The following is a 19,848-nucleotide window of genomic DNA, read 5'->3' as shown; positions in this document are numbered from 1 at the left end:
CGATTCGACTTCTTAAGCCACTGGAAGCCGCAATTTTTGCCCATTTGGCTGCACATAGTGTTCTGTCATGATTTTCAATAATTGTGTCAAGTACGGTTCAGATCGGTCTAGAACCTGATATAGCTCATATATAAACCGATATCCGGAATTGACTTCTTGAGACCCTGGAAGCTGCAATTTTTGTCCGATTTGTCTCAAATTGCTTTTCTGTTATGATTTCCAACAACTGTCTTGAGTACAGTTCAAATCGGTCCAAAACCTGGCATAGCTCCTATATAAACCGATCTCCCGATGTGACTTCTTGAGCCTCTGGAAGCCTCAATTTTCATCCGATTTGGCTGAAATTTTGCCCATATGACTTTATGACTTCGAACAACTGTGCCAAGTACATTCCAAATCGGTCAGAACCTAATATAGTTCCCATGTAAACCGGACACCCCATCATCCTTGTTCGGCACCTAGAGCTTTAATTTTTTTCTAGTTCGACAGAAGTTTTGAATGTAGAATAAAATAATACCCTTCAACTAAATATATTCTGTATAAATTTTTAGCAGAATCCATGGTGGGGGGTTCCCAAGATTCGGCCCGGCCTAACTTAGAATGCTTTTACTTGTTTTAATTCCTCTATATATTTCTCGTAGATTCTTGGTTAGTTTCCTTTGAACAGTACTTTCTTCGTCCTACTATTACATACATTGTTGTGAAAAATTAATTATTTGCGGTTGAAATAGCTTCAATGTGACTTTTCTATACATATTTTTAATTTTTAAACCCTACACCAATACTGTGGTACAGGGTATTATAACTTAGTGCATTTGTTTATAACACCCAGAAGGAAGAGAGATAGAGCCATTGATAAGTATACCGATCGACTCAGAATCGCTTTCTGATTCGATTTAGCGATGTCCGTCTGTCCGTCTGTCTGTCTGCCCATGTTAATTTGTGTACAAAGTACAGGTCTCAATTTATCCGATCGTCTTCAAATTTGGCACAATTATTTTCTTGGACGAAGCCAATTGGAAAAAATCTGTTCAGATTTGAATATAGTTTCCATATATATGTCCGTCCGATTTGGAGTAAAATTGCATTATATCGTCATTTGTAAACCAATGCTCACGAAATTTGACACGGGGGATTCTCTTAAAAGTCTCGACAGTATTGGCGAAGTTCATAGAAATCGGTGTAGATTCACTCTAAGAGCCACTGCAAGCGCATTAATAGACCAATCTTCCCAAAATTTTGTACAACGCTTTTCTCGAGGACAACTACAACACCTAAGATTTCGATATGCAAATGCAAATTTGCCCATAAACATTCCATTACTCAACATTCCACTCAATTTTAAGCTTAGTGATAAGGGACCTCCCTTTTATAGCGGAGTCTTAACGGCGTGCCGCAGACCGATACCTCTTTGGGGAGAAGTTTTTACATGGCAAAGTACATCACAAATGTCGCCACCGCTGAAAAATTTTCTAATGTTCCGGCCAGGATTCGAACGCTCGGCTCCCATATATATGTTCATCCGCTTTGGACTAATATTCCAATAATGGTATCATTTGTTAACCGATTCTTTCGAACTTTGGCAGGAAGGATTTTCTCTTGACTCTCAACAATTCTGGAGTATTTCAAAGAAATCGGTTCAGAATAAGTTATAGCTCTCATATGTATATAAAGCTCGATGTTCACTCCTAGAGCCACTGCAAGCACATTTATTATCCAATTTTGTACAACGCTATACTCGATGACCACCGCAATATCTAAGAAATTTGCTCGAAATCGGTTCAAAATTAGAGATAAAGTGCCATAAAGTGCTGATTTGTTAACTGATTCTCTCGAAATTTGGCAGGACGGATTTTCTTATGACTCTTAATATTACTTGTTTAATTTCATAGAAATCGGTTCAGATTTATACATAGCTGCCAAATATGTTTTTCGCCCAATTTTCACTTCTAGGATCACTGCAATCCCATTATTGACCAATATTGCCAAAATGGTGCACAACTCCTTCCTCGATGCCTACCACAATAGATGTAGCTCCCATATATATGCTCGTCAAATTTTGGCTAATTTGCAATAATGTTGTCATTTGTCAACCGTATTTATTTATTTATCTTGATATAGCTCCCATATACATGTCTTGCCCGATTTTCACTTCTTGAGCTTTTGCAAGCCTATTTATCACCCGATCTTCTCAAAAACTTGAAATACCCATTCTTCTGCGACAACTAGAAAACGTATGGGTTTTGGTCGAAATCGATTCAGAGTTGGGTACAGCTCTCATATATATTTCCGTCCTATTTCGAATAATTTTGCAATAAAGTGATCATTTGTTAACCGATTCACACGAAATTTGCCACAAAGGATTCCTCTTTAACTCCCGCCACTGCTGTTGAATTTCAAAGGAATTCAGATTTAGACTTAACTTTCATATATATTTTCGTTTGATTTGATTTGGTCACTTCTTAAGCGATCCTCACAAAATTTGGCACAAGGGTTTCTCTTATGACTCTTTTAATCACTGGTGAATTAACGCATTAATCATCTTCTCAATAATTTGCACTATAATTTCGTCTGTGAATCCTATAATATGTACGAATTTTGGTTAGAATTTGGCCCTTAAATTTTACGTAAATTTTAGTTTTGAGGATTTAGCCTGCATAACCAATGTGGAGTAGCATATTAAAAGGTCGGCACCCTATTTTAGTTCTTCCTTTCTTGTTTTGTTTAATTTTTTATTTTGGGTTGGTAAATTTGTCTGTTCAGTATAGACACAAAAACGGCTAAGCCGATTTTCATGAAATTTTCACAGATTGTATAGGTTGATCTGGAAGAATCAATAGTGTATATCATTTTTTGATATCGGGAAGGGGGCGGATCCTTCTTGTTACCCCAAAAACAACATCCGGTCACCCAGACACTTGATCCAGAAAAAAATATCAGTTTCAACTACCTTTTATTTGAGTCCCATATTGTACGTCCGGTCTGTATGCCTGTTTTTAAGGTGTTTTTGGAGAATGACGTATTCTATTCACCAATAGTTTTCATTTGATTCCCATTTTGGCATTATTGGCCAATATGGCTGTTAAAAAAGGGAGGAGGAGGGGGGTTTTAGGAGGTTTTGGTTTAGGCTGGGGACAGCTCCCCAGATACTTGGACCCAATTCTTAATATTAAATCGATTCACTTTTGAGTTTGGACGGTGCTGTTGGTGTAAGGGAGTTTTAATTTTATTCTAGAATTTTATTCTCCATGTTTCGCATCACACCAAAATGTTAACGAATACTAAGCGAATGGTGCGAATCATCTTTTTTTTGGTGCGACAGCTTTCTTTTTGTTGCTTGTGGTGTAACGCCAATATAAAACAAGTAAAAGCGTGCTAAGTTCGGCTGAGCCGTATTTTGGGGCAACCGCTACCATGGATTCTTTTAAAAATGTATACAAAATAAATCTAGTTGAAGGGCATAATTTTATTCTACATACCAAACTTCTGTCAAACCAGCAAAAATTAAAGCTTCTAGGAACCGAACAAGGATGAACGAGAGACCGGTTTAGATGGGAGCTATATCAGGTCATAGACTGATATGAACCGTACTTAGCACAGTTATTAAAAGTCATAACAAAACACTACATGCAAAATTTCCACCAAATCGGATAAAAATTGCGGCTAGTAAGGGCACCAGAAATCAAATCGGGCGATCGGTTTATATGGGAAATATATCAGGTTATAGATTTGGACCGTACTTAACACAGTTATAACAGAACAATAAAAGCAAAATTTTAGCCAAACCGGACAAAAATTACGGCTTCCAGGGGCTCAAGAAGTCAAATCGGGAGATCGGTTTATATGGGAGCTATATCAGGTTAAAACCGATTTGGAACGTACTTGACACAGTTGTTAGAAGTCATAGCGGAACACTACATGCAAAGTTTCAACCAAATCGGGCAAAAATTTAAGACAAATCGGGAGATCGGTTTATATCAGAGCTATACCTAAATCTGAATCGATATGGCCCATTTGCAATCCCTAACGACCTACATCGATATTAAGTATCTGTGCCAAATTTCATGGGGACACTGCACCCCCAAAAATCTTCCCAAGTGGACATATACACGGGTGCCAAAACTCACAAGGCCAAATGGTTGTCCCCAGATCAAGAAGTAAGGAACTAAATTGATCACGTTCTTGAAGATGCCATTGGAGGTCACCGTAGCGCCGAGGTAAGCATTTCCGCCTATAACGCTGAACGCCTGGGTTCGAATCCTGGCGAGAACTTCAGAAAAATTGTCTGCGGTGGTGATGCCCTCCATATACTGGGGAAATTTGGGAGGTACTGTATCATTTGGTATGGCAGCCATGTAAAAACTTCTCCACAAAGATGTGTCGCCCCATGGATCGCCGTTCGGACTCGGCTATAAAAAGGAGGAACCTTATCAATGAACTTAAATTTGATTCGGACAGCACTCATTTATATGTGAGAAGTTTGCCCCCGAATTTGGATGTAAGATCAATCCATGGAATGAACATAGATTCGGATCATTACTTTATTGCTGCAACCGCAACAGATAGCAACGACATATTCCACTCGACTGACCCAACTGCTTGGTGAAAGCACCCCTTGTTGCAATGATATAATGGCGCAATGGCAACAACTAAACTCAAAGTGCATTTCACGCTGTAAGGAGGTAGTATGGCAAAGCAACCTCTGACATTTTATTAATAAATATATTTTTTCGGCTAGTTCTTATATAATGTCCAACATCTACATTGGAAATAATACACATCGGTCTGAAACATTATATGCGACTTTTAATTAAACCCTATTTGGCTCACATTTGACTTCTTGAAATCTATTATAACTTTCATGGTTTATAAACTTTACTCTTTCCGAATTTGATAAATTTGATTTATAGTCTATCTTGTCTATCCACTAGATTTAATTTTAATAGGCGCTGATTATTTTTCAACACACTTTGCGTGAATAGCCGATTTTTTATATTAAATTAATGTGTAATCTTTTTGGTGCTATACAAATAAGCACTTCAAATGTGGGAATAATACGCACTTCCGGTCCCAACTACAAATTCAAAGTGAAGCAAAAAGCCATCTATTATACTCTCAAACACTCTGAAACATTTTATTATTAGTTAAGAGACAAAAAAAACGTTTATTGTACCCACATTGAAATAATCTTCAATAAAGTAATAGAATCGCAAAAAAAACAACAATTCCACGAAACATGCCTTTAAAATTATCACACGTTTTTTCCGCGTCTTTTGTTTTCATTGTAGTCTGCTTCAATGAAAGTGAAATTTTTTATTTTTATGAGAGGACCATCCAACAACACCAGCTCCAATGATGATGCGCGGTGGAGGTGAATCGAAGAAATGCTTAATTAAATGCCAATCACATACTTCACATACAAAAGCTGAAGTTTTCGTCCAAAAAATCCCCAAACCAAGCCAACAAAAAATACGTCATTATCCGTTTGGCCACCGAAAAACTGTAAACACACCACTACTAAAAGCTGCTAATAAAACGCCCAGAAAGAAGCCACCAAACACTCGACCCGTATGCCGCACCATGTCCCAGGGTGTATCATCTTGAAGTGTTTCCTCAACAACTAACATCCATCGGCTAATATTCGTAATAAAAGTTGATTTTGTTTTTTTTTTTTCGTGAGTTAAGTGACTATCGACATAGTACGTGTTTTGGAATATATTGACGTTAGGAATGCTTTTTTTTTCATCAAACAAATGTTTATTTAAAGATTTTTGAATGAAGCTAACTTTTGAAATGAAAATGAAAGTGCCAACAAAATCATCTTTTATTGCCCAAACGAAGGTGGGCTCTCAATGGAATTTCAAATAACAATTATGATGCATACGGCCATGTTATCTCTTCGCCCTGGAGCGTATAACTTGAAATGGAATAGCCACTCCAAACATGCACTTTGAATTTCAAACTGTTTTTCAAAAGTTTCACGCAATTCTCATTTGAATTTTGAATTTTGAATTTTATTACATGTGAATTTTAGTGGTGCCATGCAATTTGCGGGAGTATCTTGAGCGTGGTAAACATTTTTTAGTTCCTTATGTTTCTTTTTTTTTGACTTTCGATTGAACGATTTTCAACGACGTTAGCATATCAAGTACTTTTTATTTGCCAAGTTTGGTATTTTCATTTGCTTCTTGCGGACGATTTGCTAGAAACCTATGCGGAAATTTTTAAAATCCATTCACTTCAGACGTTGGGCAAAACTTTTGCATTGAACTAGGCTTTGTAAATTATTTTATTGCATTTTAATGTTATTGGACAATAGCCAAAGTCGTGGCAATGAAAAATGTTTTGTTAAGAGGCTTCCGCTCACTTTTAAATAGGATATTTACAGCGCCCTCTAGCGGCAAGAGGGAGAAGTTCAATCAGGTGCTCGGTTTATATGGGAGCTATATCAGACTATGGACCGATTTGGACCATACATGGACCAGATGGTAGAAGTCACAACAAAACACTAAACATGTGGGTCCACCGTAGCACAGAGGTTGGCATATCCCTCTATGACGCTGAACACCTAGGTTGGTATCCTGGCGAGAAAAAATCAGAAAACATTTTTAGCACTGATTTTCTCCTCCTAATGCTGGCAACATTTGTGAGGTACTATGCCATGTAAGAACTTCTCTCGCAAGAGGTGCCGCACTGCGGCACGCCTTCGAACTCAGCTATAAAAACGAGGCCCCTTATCATTGAGCTTAAACTTGAATCGGACTGCACTCATTGATATGTGAGAAGTTTGCCCCTCTTCCTTAGAGGAATGTTCATGGGCTAACTTTGCAATTTATATCTAAACATGGACCGATTCGGGCCACTTACAAACCCATCAACAAGAAGTAAATAGTTGTATAAGTAATTTCGAGCAGTTTGGTTTATTCGTTCGAATGTTAGAGTACTTTCCGAAGGACGATCAAGAATACATGTTCCTGGACTGACGAATCCATAAGTTCAGATAACAAAAAAGTGACAACATTTATGGTGCACTATGGGCGGAAATGGGGAATGTGGCCAAAATTCGATAATAGCTACAAAAAAGCTCAGATTTTGATGAAATTTGAAACAGTTGTATAAGACATACAGCATTTTCATATTTTGGCATTCAGATAACCTATAGTGGCACAGGGTGCCATCTAAGGTACCGATTACAGGGGAAGTATATCAAATTGGAATATCGGGCCAAAAAAGGGCTTTGAAAAAAAACATTGAAAAAAAGTTCTTATTTCAAAAATAAAATTACGTAATTCTAGATTAAGTAGAGAAAAAGGAATGTAACAATTGTATTAAAATTAAATTAAATTAGTGTACAGGGACGTAAAATTCTAAATGTACGTTTAGATAACCACTAAATCCGGATTTATGGCCTTTTCGAGATTTAAGTACTAAATCCTTTGTTTTTTGCAGGTTTTACAATACAAAAATAAATCCCATTTTTGGAGGAATTATTTTTATATCCCAAATAAACCCGATTTAATGGCTAAATAACCGATAAAAGTACCAAAATATACAACTGTTTTCAAGAATTGTGTATGGATGTGTGACACTTAAATCCCCAAGAAACGCAGTGTAAACGAACTGGATTTGTTTTTTGGATTTAGTTAAATCCAGATCATAACCAGTAAGGAAAGGCTAAAGTCGGGTGGTGCCGACTACATAATACTCTACACCACCTAATGCATGTAGTACTTTTTATACGTATAACTTATCTGGAAATCTAGTCAGACATTAATTTGGATACCAATTGAAATAGCAATTTTTAACCTTGTAAGACTTTCCTACCATAGGATAAAAGATTTGGATTTCCACATCTTAAAAGGCCATATCGGATAAAAGATTATATGGGAGTTATATCGAAACCTGTGCCAATTTTATTGACACATACTGGGACGTCAAATAGACCATATCACGCCCTAGATTGTAGAGATGTGACCAAAATTGAGTTTTTTCCTGCTTAAAAGTCAATATCGGATGAAATATACACATTGGAGCTATATCTAAATTAGGACGGATTTTAATGAAATTTTGCGCACGTATTGGACCGTAAATTTAAACGTCTCATGTAAAATCCGGCGAAAATTGTGGATTCTGCAGCCTTTAAAGGCCATATCGGATGAAAGATATATATGGTAGCTATATCTAAATCCAAACCGATTTTTATGAAATTTTGTACACATATGAAGACGTCAAATTAAGCACCTAATGCAAAATTTTGTAAAGATCGGACCATAATTGTGGCTTCTACAGCCTCAAAAAGCCAAATCGGATGAAAGATATATATGGGAGCTATATCTAAACCTGAACCGATTTTTATGAAATTTTGCACATACATTGAGACATCACAAAATTTCGTGAAGATCGGACCAATATTGTGGCTGCTTTAATAGTTCAAATCGGATGAAAGATATATTTAGGAGCTATATCTAAATCTAAACCGATTTTTATGAAATTTTCCAGATATATTAAGTGCAGTAACAAAACAGCGCAGACCAAATTTTGTGCAGATCGGTTGAAAAATGTAGCTACTACGGCCATTTAAGTGCAAATCGAGAGATACATATATATGGGAGCTATATCTAAATCTGAACGGATTTTTATGAAATTTTGCACACATATGGAGACGTCAAATAAAACCCCCCATGTAAAGATCTGCAAAAAATTGTGGCTTCTACAACCTTAAAAGGCCATATCGGATGAACGATATATATGTGAGCTATATCTAAATATAGACCGATTTTCATGAAATTTTCCACACATAATAGGACGTCAAATAAAACACCTCGTGGAATATATTTTAAAAATCGGACTAAAACTGTGGCTTTTACAGCCATAAAAGTCCATGTCGGATGAAAGATATATATGGGAGCTATTTCTAAATCTGAACCGATTTTTATGAAGTTTTGCACACATAAAATTTGCACACACAAATAAAATACCCAATGCCCAATAAATACCCAATTTTGTGAAGATCGGACGAAAATTGTGGCTCTACAGCCTTAAAAAGCCATATCGGATGAAAGATATATATGGAAGCTATATCTAAACCTGACGATATCGATATCATAGGTCGGTCACCGGAAGTAGTAACTGCAGCCTTTGAAAGAATCGAAAGAGAGTCAGTGAAAATGGGTCTGGCAGTAAATGGAGATAAGACGAAATGGATGGTTTCCACTCCCAAAAAGCCTTGTACAACCGAGCAGATAAAGAACATGGAGAAAGTTGGTAACCACAACTTTGAGATAGTCAGTGACTTTATCTACCTCGGCACCGCCGTAACCGAAACGAATGACACTAGTTTTGAGATAAAGCGAAGAATAATTCTGGCAAACAGATGCTACTTTGGACTAAGTAAGCAGTTTAGAAACAAGGCCACCTCTCGACAGACGAAGACTACACTTTACAAGACACTGATACTACCCATGCTGTTATATGGTTCTGAAGCATGGGTACTTGTGAAAGCAGATGAGGCAGTGCTTGGAGGATTTGAGAGAAAGATTCTTCGTAAAAAATATGGACCAGTTTGCGTTAACGGAGAATATAGGCGACGTATGAACCACGAGCTGTATGACGACGATAGCATAGTTACACGCATCAAAATACAACGGCTGCGTTGGCTAGGTCATGTTGTCAGAATGGATGAAGAAGCTCCAGCAAAGAAGTCTTTTGAAGGCTAACACGGTGGTACATGAAAACCGGGAAGACCAAAAGCCCGATGGAAAGATCAAGTTGTGGGAGACACCTCGAAACTTGGTGTCAGAGATTTTAGAATGAGCGCAGAAGATCGAGGCGCTTGGAACCCTATTCTACGTTCGGCTAGTGGAAGAAATATTCTGCCATAGCCAATTAAAGTAAGTAAAGTAAGTATATCTAAATCTGAACCGATTTTTTTCAAACCCAATAGCGTTTGTCCTTGGGCCAAAAAAATGACATGTTCAAAATTTCGTGACAATTAGACAACAAACACGACCTGCACTTTGATTACAAGAATACATGGACTCACAGACGGACATGGCTAAATCGAATCAGAAATTGATTCTGAGTCGATCGGCATACTTATCAATGGGCCTGGCTCTTCTACTTCTTAGCGTTGCAAACAAATGCACAAATCTATAATACTCTGTACCACAGTGGTGGTGCAGGGTATAAAAATTTCAATGGAAACGTTCTATAAGAATTTGTAAAGTTTTATATAAAAAATTTGGGTAATTTTCAAGTTAAGTTTTGGACAGGCATAAACCAAACTTACCAACTATACATATTGTTCATCTTTTGGAATAAGAGAGCTCAATATGTGCTTATAGCAATTTCATAAGCGAAATTTTGATATATGAAACATTAAAAATCTCTAATTTTGGCCGTTTTTTTTCCATTCCGCCCATAGAGTAGACAGCCACGGAATACGTGAACGTCGGGCTGTACTGAAGGCTCTGGCCTGGGGCCATATGAGGTCGAGACAGTTTAGAAGATGCAAAGAGCTTCTTTGAACCATGGCTGTCCGTCTCTGCAAGATCCAAGGCCATCAAGAGGTGACGGGGAACGAAGCGACCGATGAGCTGACCAGGAATGGAAAGCTGATTGGCGTAGATCATGCTACAAATCAGCGATGACCGCGCTGATGGCAAAAGCTCTTTGGCCGAGCTACTTGCGGAACAGGATGACGATTACCATGTGCTTAGGTGAAGTTATATTTAAATGGCAGTCTGCCATCAGACTCACTTAGAAGTTTTCCTCCATTGTGATACCAGTAGCTCCTAACACACAGTTGCTCCTACCTTTGTACAATCCAGATCGCTTTAATAAGCCTAACCGCTTGCGAATATTCGCATTCGCCAAATTAGACAAGTTCTCAAAGAAATGAGAACTTAAAGTGGAACTCCCAGTGACTGCCAGTACGGGAGGCGGTCCTCAAAGCTTCAGTATGTTTTCGGATCAGACAGTGACCTGTCATGAAGAACACAATGACTGAAACGTCTGTTCTAGCCAGCGACAAGAAAGCGGTAGACCTTTTCAAGTCTAGATTAGGGCATATAATTTTGGAGTGTTGCCGTTTTTGATAGGTTCCTACACTGAAAAAAAGTTGGCCCTCAAATAAAGATTTTTTATTCATAGGACTTTAGTAATGAAAACGAGCCAAAGACCAAAACCTATAAATAAAGATGCTACCTTTATATTTAACTAGCTGGCTTGGGCCCGCTCCGCTGTGCTTTCTTTTACTCTATACGGAACAAAAGTTTCCTTGGAATATTTATTTTCGAGAATTAAAGAGCTTTTAGTGAATTACATGCACTTTTGACTAACAGTTTAACAATATAAGTGCCTTTATCTGTATCCCATATGAACTTTATTGGTCTACGAATTTAAGTTTGGATGTAAGGTGTATTCCATTCTTAAAATACTTCATTTCAGCCCGATATTCTCATGATGTCTGATTTAGTGGTGTTTTCGAGGGAGAGGTGGTCCCCCAGATACTTGGCCCTGAAAAAAAATATCAGCATTGTGCTCTTCTCTCAAATACCATTTATTGAAACCCCGTATTGCCATTGGCTAAAGAGGAGTTTACAGGATGAAACCCATATTGCCATTGGCCTCAAAATTGGATATCAAATTCGTTTTCTAATCTCATTTAAACTCCTTATTGCAAAAGTCAGCAAATATGTCCGGTTTGGGGTATTGGCCCTAAAAACTATGAATATTTATTGTAGTTCCACTCTCTTTAAAACCCAAATTGTCTTGGTGAGCAAATATGTCCTATTTGGGAGTTGTTGTGGTGGTGGGACGTCCGCTAGACAGTTGGACCCTAATGTTGATATCAGATACGTACTCTACTCCCACATACCTTTAATTTGAGCCCCATATTTCCATAGTCGGCTTGGGGGAAGTTTTGTGGGATGGGCGGCCACTCAGTGAGTTGGCCTTGAAAATATATATAGGATTCGTGTTCCACTTTAAAAACCTTCTTATTTGAGCCTCATATTGCAATTGTCAGCAAATACTTACTATTTGGGTGTTGTTGTGGGGGTGGGGTGGCCCCATAGACACTTTTCCCGAATATTGATATCAAATTCGTACTTTACCCCCGAAGACCTTTTATTTGAACTCCATATTGCTATGGTCGTAAATTTGTCTCCTTTGGGTGATGTTTTTGGTGAGAGACGGCCCCCCAAACACTTGGTCCCATATTTGGATATCAGATTCGTATTCTACATTCAAATACCTTCTATTTAAGCTCCATATTCCCATGGTCAGTAATCAAATCCTGTTTGGGGGGTGTTTTGGGAAAGAGGTGGACCCCCAGAAATGTGATCCCACATTTGGATATCAGATTCGGATTCTACTCGCAAATACCTTTCATTTGAGTCCCATATTGCCATGGTCGGTAAATATGTTCAATTTAGGGGTATTTTGGGACTTGGGGTGGTCCTCCTAGCACTTGGTTCCACAATTGGATATCACATATGTTTTCTTATCCTAAATACCTTTGGTTTGATTGGTCTAAATATATGTTTGATACGTTTTTAATTTTTGGGTACTATATGAGAGCAAACAAAATTTCGCTTAAATCGCACCACCCATCACGGGGTCATTATGCACCATCTTTGAAAATGTCAAGAAAATCGGTTCAGCCGTTTCTGAATCTATAAGGAACAAACAAACATACAAACAAACACAAATTGATTTTTATACATAAGATTTCCTATTTACTTACAAATTTTGATCGCTGATTTATTCTTATTTTACTTCATAGATGACTGTCCAATTATTAATTTTGAAAAATTCTTCTTTTAAATATAGCATCTTAACCTAAAACAAGTAAGAGCGTGCTTAGTTCGGCCGGGCCGAATAGCAATTGTCGAGTTCTTTGCGCGGTATCTCTTTTGGGCAAACAAAGAATAATTAATAAGAACTGTTATGCTATTGGAGCTATCTCAAGTTGTAGTCCGTTTCGGACCATAAATGAATTGAATGCTGAACATTGTAGAAGTCATTGTGTAATATTTCAGTCCATTTGGATAAGAATTGAGCCTTTTAGGGACTCAAGAAGCATAATCGGGATATATGTTTATATGGGAGCTGCATCAAGTTATAGATCGATTCAGACCATATTGGACACGTATGTTGAAGGTAATGGGAGAAACCGTTGTAAAAATTTTCTGTCAAATCGGTTGAGAATTGCGCTCTCCAGAGGCTCAAGAAGTCAAGATCCCAGATCGGTTTACATGAATTGCGCCATACAAAGTAATGCAAAATTTCAGTCATATCGGACGATAATTGCCCCCTCTAGAGGCTCAAGAAGTTAAGACCCAAGATCGGTTTATATGGCAGCTATATCAGGTTATGAACTGATTTAAACCATTCTAAGCACAGTTGTTGGAAGTGATACCAAAACTCCACGTGCAAAACTACAGCCAAATCGGATAAGAATTGCTCCCTCTTAAAACTCAACAAGTCAAGACACATGAAGGGCAGGTATATCAGGTTATGGACCGATTTGAACCATACTTAGCACAGTTGTTGAAAGTGATACCAAAGCAACACGCGCAAAATTTCAGTCAAATCGGACGATAATTGCGCTCTCTAGAGGTCTATTACCTGATGTAGTTTAAATCAGTCTATAACCTGATATAGCTCCCATATAAACCGATCTCCAGATTTGACTTCTTCACCCCCTGGAAGCTGCAAGATTCGGCCCGGCCGAACTTAGCACGCTTTTACTTGTTATGTATTCTTTAGCAATGCAGATCAAAATTATGTATATCGTGGGTCCAAATACCGTTACAAAGGGCCTCACTATTTTAAATTTCAGGAAAAAGAATATAGGTTCTGATATTGAGTGTAACTGGTACAATTGTTAAGGGATCTTTTCCAATTTTTGTAAATTCGGGGTAAGAAATGGGACTTTTGGGCGTTCAATCGGAAAAATTCTATGTGGCATCTAAAAACAAATATGCTCGGATCTGATCTATACCCAGATGTTGAGGGGTCCATGCAAATCACTCTATCAGTTGTAAAAGAGCATTTCTTTGCTCAAAGCGTTTGATCAGGATTTGGCTTTACCAAACTCAGCACGGTTGCCGAACAAAAATTCAATTTTTATGAACCTAAGATTTCTTATCGCGAGGGCGGTATAAAGAGTGTTTTATCAAGTTACATCTTCGAACTATAGGCTGTAGAGTGATTTCCACAAACAGACGCACGGCCATGCCTATATCGTATATGAATATAGCGATGATTTAGGGCGAAAATCTTTCGGCTTCATTTATTATTAATGTAGGTCAGTTGGGATAATAAATGAATCTAATCGGTCCATATTTAGATATAACTTCCATTTCAACAAATCTCAAGATGATACTTCTTGCGCCTTTAGAGAGCCCAGTTCTTATCCGATTTGACTGAAAATCTGCACGTTGACTTTTCCTATTACCTCCAACAGATGCATTTAGTAAAGTTTGAATTGATTCAAATCTGATATAGCTCCCATATAAACCGATCTCCCAAATAAATTTCTTAAGACTTTAGAGGACGCAACTCTCATCCAATTTGGCTGAAATTTTTCACGAGGACTATTTCTATGACCTCCAACAGATGTGCCAAGTATTCTTCTAATCGGTTTAAACCTGGTATAGTTCCCATATAAACCGATCTCCCGAACTTATCACGTGTTTAACTATTTCTTTATTCCAGATTCTTCTTAGGTGAACAAACTGGACTTCATCAAAATCGGACGAAAAATTCTCTTTATTTTTGTTGAATATTTTAGAAAAAAACTAACATAACCACAACCAATACCAATGGTATCACATAGCGTTTCTTGACTCTTAAGCATAGCACATAAGGCGACTGCTAAAGGAACCTTCGGCTCGTTGCCGTCTTGTCTGCGGAGCTAAAAATTTCAATCTATTGGCACTTAATATTAAATAGTTCAACCAAATACAAGTAATCTCAAATTAATCTATAAAAATTCCTTTTAATACCCTCCACCATAAGATGGGGGGTATACTAATTTCGTCATTCTGTTTGTAACTTCTCGAAATATTCGTCTGAGACCCCATAAAGTATATATATATTCTTGATCGTCGCGACATTTTATGTCGATCTAGCCATGTCCGTCCGTCTGTCAGTCCGTCCGTCCGTCCGTCTGTCTGTCGAGAGCACGCTAACTTCCGAAGGAGTAAAGCTAGCCCCTTGAAATTTTGCACAAATACTTCTTATTAGAATAGGTCGGTTGGTATTGTAAATGGGCCATATCGGTCCATGTTTTGATATAGCTGCCATATAAACCGATCTTGGGTCTTGATTTCTTGAGCCTCTAGAGTGCGCAATTCTTATCCGATTGGAATGAAATTTTGCACGACGTGTTTTGCTATGATATCCAACAACTGTGCCAAGTATGGTTCAAATCGGTCCATAACCCGATATAGCTGCCATATAAACCGATCTGGGGTCTTGACTTCTTGAGCCTCTAGAGTGCGCAATTCTTATCCGATTGAAATGAAATTTTGCACGACGTGTTTTGTTGTTATATCAAACAATTGTGCCAAGTATGGTTCAAATCGGTCCATAACCTGACATAGCTGCCATATAATCCGATCTTGGGTCTTGACTTCTTGAGCCTCTAGAGGGCGCAATTCTTATCCGATTAGAATGGAATTTTTGCACGATTTGATGGGGATTTGACTTCTTGAGCTTCTAGAGGGCGCAATTCCTATCCGATTTGGCTAAAATTTTGCATGACGTATTTTATTTTTACTTTCAACAACTGTGTCAAATAAGGTTCAAATCGGTTCATAACCTGATATAGCTGCCATATAAACCGATCTGGGATCTTGACTTCTTGACCCCTAGAGGTCGCAATTATTATCCGATCTACCTGAAATTTTGTACCATGGATCCTCTCATGACCATCAACAAACGTGTTTATTATGGTCTGAATTGGTCTACAGCCCGATACAGATCCCATATAAATCGTTCTCTCTATTTTACTTCGTGAGCCCCAATGGGCGCAATTCTTATACGAATTGGCTGAAATTTTACACAGGTCTCCAACATATAATTTAATTGTGCTCCGAACCGGACCATATCTTGATATCGTTTTTATAGCAGAGCAACTCTTTTCTTATATCCTTTTTTGCCTAAGAAGAGATGCCGGGAAAAGAACTCGACAAATGCGATCCATGGTGGAGGGTATATAAGATTCGGCCCGGCCGAACTTAGCACGCTTTTACTTGTTTAAACTAAACGCAGCAGGTTCTTTGTGTTTCATCATTTGTTCAAATATTTACAAATCTTCTGCTACTATGCAGCAGTATTCTTCAAACCACCACCAATATTATCATTTCGATTCAAATTGTGGATATTCATCTATGGGTGATCTCAATAGTATTCCGGTTTGTGTATTGGGTTGTTTGTCTTTTTTGAAGTGGTCATCATTTCTTTTGAATTGTCATGCGAAAAAACCGAAATCAAAACAAAAAATGTGGCATAAATGATTTAATGATTTTTGCATATGAAAAATCAAATATGTAGTGTATGTAGATGTATCTGAACTAGGTCGCGAAGGTCAATTGGTGATGATGAAGTTGGAATTGATGCTGAAAAAGATGATAATGATGATGACAATGATGATGATTATGATAATGATAGCTCATCTTCATCTGCAAGCAAACGATGAACAACTGATTCGAATAAACAAATGACAAAAAACTTTACAGACGTGTAAAAGCTGTGCTCTTTATTAGCAGGTGTAGAGAGAACAAGTAAAAACGGGCTAAGTTCGGCCATGGATCCAGCTAAAAATCTGCCCTTATTAACTCAGTTTTTATTCGAATTAGTTTGTAACAATCGAAACGAGTATTGATTTAGGGTTCTAGAGTCTCAAGAAGTCAAATCGGGAGAACAAGCAAAAACGGGCTAAGTTCGGCCATGGATCCAGCTAAAAATCTATCCTTATTAACTCAGTTTTTATTCGAATTGTTTTGTAACAATCGGAACGAGTATTGATTTAGGGTTCTAGAGTCTCAAGAAGTCAAATCGGGATCACTGTGAGCACCACACGTTCTGGAACTTTTAACTCCAACTTGTGGGGTGTTCATCATTATCACGCGGATAGTGGAAAGCCACTAATGCGGCTGCTCTCCGATAGCGATTTCGAGAGGAGAGTTTCATTGAGGGGTCTGGTGGCACTGACTCTTACTAATATATGAGTGCCAATGATATCCCAAATGGCAAGGCGAGTTATTGGTACCTTTAAATAGCCAATGGCCAACATCAGCGTTTATTTTCTGGTTAGAGGCGGCTGGAAGACAGTGTCGAATCATGGAGCAAGTGGCTCGCAATATCGAAGGATATATGTGCGATCTCATATAACCCATGTGATTGAGACGCTGGGCTAGAAACCCGCCCCTGAAAATTATAAGGATTACTCTAAAAAACAAAAGAATAGTAACAAGTAAAAGCGTGCTAAGTTCGGCCGGGCCGAATCTTATATACCCTCCACCATGGATCGCATTTGTCGAGTTCTTTTCCCGGCATCTCTTCTTAGGCAAAAAAGGATATAAGAAAAGATTTGCTCTGCTATTAGAGCGATACGAAGATAGGGTCCGGTTTGGACCACAATTAAATTATATGTTAGAGACCTGTGTAAAATTTCAGCCAATTCGAATAAGAATTGCGCCAATTGGGCGTTAAAGAAGTAAAATAGAGAGAACGATTTATATGGGAGCTGTATCGGGCTATAGATCGATTCCGACCATAATAAACACGTTTGTTGATGGTCATGAGAGGATCCGTCGTACAAAATTTCAGGCATATCGGATAATAATTGCGACCTCTAGAGGCTCAAGTAGTCAAGATCCCATATCGGTTTATATGGCAGCTATATCAGGTTATGAACCGATTTGAACCTTATTTGACGCAGTTGTTGAAAGTAAGAATAAAATACGTCATGCAAAATTTCAGCCAAATCGGATAGGAATTGGGCCCTCTAGAGGCTCAAGAAGTCAAATCCCCAGGTCTGTTTATATGACAGCTATATCAAGTTAAGAACTGATTTGAACCATACTTAGCACAGTTGTTGGACATCATAACAAAATACTTCGTGCAAAAATTCATTCAAATCGGATAAAAATTCCGCCCTCTAGTGGGTCAAGAAGTCAAGATCCGAGATCAGTTATGAACCGATTTGTACCATAATTGACACAGTTAATGGATGTTAGAACAACAAATTTCAGCCAAATCAGGTAAGAATTGCACTCCAAAAGCTCAAGAAGCCAATATCCAGGATCGGTTTATATGGCAGCTTATCAAAACATGGACCGATGTAGCCCATTTGCAATCCCAACCGACCTACAATGATAAGATTATCCATGCAAAATTTCAAGTGCCCAGCTTTATTGCTTTGAAATTTAGTGTCCTTTCAACAGATGGACGGACAGACAGACAGATGGACGGACAAGTCAAGACCAGTGTTGCCACTTAAGAAAATTATTTCGTACCAAAATTTAAGAAAATCCTACCAAACGCGACCAAAATCTACCAAATGTTATACAAGCCAAAAATGTGACTATATTTTTATACCCACCACCGAAGAGTTAGCCATTTTGCCATTCCATTTGGAGTGCATCAAATAATACATTTTCAATGCTACGAAATACTAGATCGTCGTTATTCACATAGAATCATAGACATAGACATGTCCGTCCGTCTTTTTGTAGAAATCACTCTATAGCCTTACGTTCAAAGGCGGTCTATATTTTGATATAGCAACCTTAATACCGATCTCCCGATAAGAAATATTGACTATAGTAGGTCGTAATTCTGTCCCGATTTCAATTAACAACCGCGCCGGGTTTGGATAAAGAGATCTCCCGATTTAAATGTTTGAGTGAGTTGCATGGACACCTCAACTTGTGAGTAGGAGTAGATCTGACCATATTTGGATGTAGCTGCCAAAAGCCGCATTTCCTACCCAAAATTTACGCAGTTTGGAAGAAATCCCTGACATTTTAAGCAGTGACAGGACTTGTAACAGCATTTGGCCCCCATTCACGGGATTGTTCTGCACTCTTAACGATTACACAGAAACGAATTTTGAGTTGTCATCGACGATTTTCTCAGTAATTAACTTGATATTTATATGATGGCAAAACCTACCAAAAATTGTGGTCACCCTACCAACCTACCAAGAAAATAAAAACCTACCGAAAACGGCAACACTGGTCAAAACGATCAATAATAATTGGATAGTCATCTATGAACTAAAATAATAATCAATCCGCGACCAAAACTTGAAACGGAAGGTCATATCCGTTAGTAAATAAGATATTAAATTTAAAGATAGAATCTTAATTTTAAAATTTTGATTCTTTGGCATGTGTTCATTGCTAAAATCGTAGAAGTAGGGAAATTAAATTTTGGCCATTTTTTTTCAGTGTGGTCCTAGTCTCTCAAACTCGTATACTTTACAATTCCCTGGTATATGTGAATTTTAACCTTTCGAATCGATGGCACCTGTCTTGGCTACAGCAGAAGTCTCATCCATCGTATTCGTCATGGCAGGCCTTACAGTCTGATTGGAAAGCTTGCTGATAGACTAAAAGCTATGATATCTACGGACACTGGGAGAACGTCGAGGAAAAGAAAACTATAAAACGCCTGCTGTGTGTGTCTCACATTAACAAGCAATCTGTAAAATCTTGGAAGACTTGCCTCAATTAGCGCAGTTTGTATGTAGGCCCTTAAAGCTATCTGGTAGAAACTAGACGTCTTCCTTTTATGTGTCTGTGGTATCTCAATGGACTTATGTCTAAG

General features: G+C 38.0%; 1 protein-coding gene across 1 annotated transcript in view; it reads right to left on the bottom strand.

Annotated features, from left to right (window-relative positions):
* LOC106088031 (putative uncharacterized protein DDB_G0277255) overlaps positions 1-19,848 on the bottom strand; it is a 181,194-nt gene that overhangs the window by 134,272 nt on the left and 27,074 nt on the right. The gene's annotated exons all lie outside the window — the stretch shown is intronic.

The sequence above is a fragment of the Stomoxys calcitrans genome, chromosome 4 (assembly GCF_963082655.1).
Source record: "Stomoxys calcitrans chromosome 4, idStoCalc2.1, whole genome shotgun sequence".
Lineage (NCBI taxonomy): Eukaryota > Metazoa > Arthropoda > Insecta > Diptera > Muscidae > Stomoxys > Stomoxys calcitrans.
Note: the sequence above shows the minus strand (reverse complement) of the source record. Positions and strands in the feature narration are given on the sequence as shown.